Source organism: Heterodontus francisci, unplaced genomic scaffold, assembly GCF_036365525.1.
Source record: "Heterodontus francisci isolate sHetFra1 unplaced genomic scaffold, sHetFra1.hap1 HAP1_SCAFFOLD_43, whole genome shotgun sequence".
Taxonomy (NCBI): domain Eukaryota; kingdom Metazoa; phylum Chordata; class Chondrichthyes; order Heterodontiformes; family Heterodontidae; genus Heterodontus; species Heterodontus francisci.
Genome location: NW_027141852.1, coordinates 6494481 through 6496463, shown reverse-complemented (window position 1 = coordinate 6496463; position 1983 = coordinate 6494481).

Here is a 1983-nt window from a genome sequence, read left to right as displayed (position 1 = left end):
TCGTCCAATTTTCTCACTTCCTCCTCCTTTCCTGTGACATTGGCAGCATCCGCTCATTTTGTGATGACAGATGAAATGTACTTAATTAGTACCTCAGCCTCCACAGGATCTCCTAATTGACCCATCCTTTCATTGTCTGTCTATATGTTGGTAAAAGACTTCAGTGTTCCCAGTTATGTGACCTGCTAATCTTTTCTCATACATTCTCTTGCTGATCTCATTTCCTTTTTCAGCTCTCCTCTGTACTTTCTGTATTCTGCTTGTTTCTCTACTGCATATGAGTCCTCACATGATTTCTATGTTAATGATTTTTGAACTATTTTGTTGAAGGATTGAGTTTTGTAAATTTCTCCCGAGCTCCCCTCATGGTCAGGCAGAAAGTTTAACTGCTGTGTTTTCAATCAGCAACAGCTTTATTTGAAAAGCCATTGGGACAGGATTCCGGGTTTTAATCCAGTCACAAATCTGGTTCTGATGTCTTGTGGCTCCAACTGTCACATGACCTGTCAGAGGATGACCTCATAATTGACCCATTCATGGAGCTGTGGGTTGATGTTTAAATTGCTTCAAAATAATTTTCCAGAAGGATAATTAAAATGAATCGATATATAAAAGGTAGATTTTGTGAATTTGTGCTCCCAGTGGAAATTCCTGCAGTCAGGTTTTCAGATCCCCAATTCCCCACAGGAAGCTCTGTGCTCAGAGTCTGTATTCATTACAACAACATTATACAGAATCATTTCATGGGAGACCCCAGTGTGAATTGTAGACAGGTGGGTCAGTTTTAACTTTCAAAGTAACACAGAAGCAAAATACTGCAGATGCTGGAAATCTGAAATAAAAACAGAAAATGCTGGAAATACTCAGCAGGTCTGGCAGCATCTGTGGAGAGAGAAACAGAGTTAACGTTTCTGGTCTGTGACCTTTCATCTGAACAGGGCTGAAATTGTCTGTGGAACAGAAACGATGGGCCAAGTGGCCTCTTTCTGTGCTTTCAACTTTCTCTGACTCTGTGATTCCATGAGATTGTGGAATTAATTTCAGGGTCGATGACATTGCACTCTGTAAGGATAGGAAGATGGAGATTATTAAGTACAGTGCAGAAATATAGATGCTTTTACATTATTTTAATCAAAATTGATTAAAATTTTGTGCTCACGAATCCTATCTTTTGATCACAATGACACTGATAACAATGGAAAAAGCAAGAGCTGCATTTCACGACCACAGGACGTTGCAAAGTGTTTTACAGCCAATGAAGGACTTTCCAAGTGTAGTCACTGTAGTCATGCAGGAAACATGGTGGCCAATGTGCGCACAGCAAGCTCCCAGAAACAACAATGTGATAAAAACGAGATAATCTGCTTTTTAGTGATGATGATTCAGGGTTAAACAATGACCAGCAGCCCAGAAATAATTCCCCTTCTATTCTCTGAAATAGTGCCATGGTACCTTTAACATCCACCTGAGAGGGCAGAGGGATCCTCAGTTTTCTGTTTCACCTGAAAAACAGCGTTTCTGATAGTGCAGCACTGCCTGTTAATTGTAGAAAAATTAAAGCTCAATAACCTTTTGATAAAAGGGGGTTCAAATCCATTTCCAAACAAATGATAGTTCTCATTGTATCTAGAACATGTTTTCTGACATACAAACATACCAATTAGGAGCAGGAGTAGACCACTCTGCCCCTCGAGTCTGCTCCACCATTCAATAAGATCATGACTGATCTGATTGCAACCTCAACTCCACATTCCCACCTGCCCCCGATAACCTTTCACCCCCTTGTTTATCAAGAATCTATCTACCTCTGTCTTAAAATATTTCAGAATTTCTGTCGTCCAGCAACTCTCACTTTGTTTCCTGGATTTCACCTGAGAAATGTATTTCCACACTTTGGATATCCTGTACTTCATTACTGTTTTTTCTCTCTCGGGATCTCCGTTTAATTATATTCACCACTGGTATTTTACTGCCACACACTGA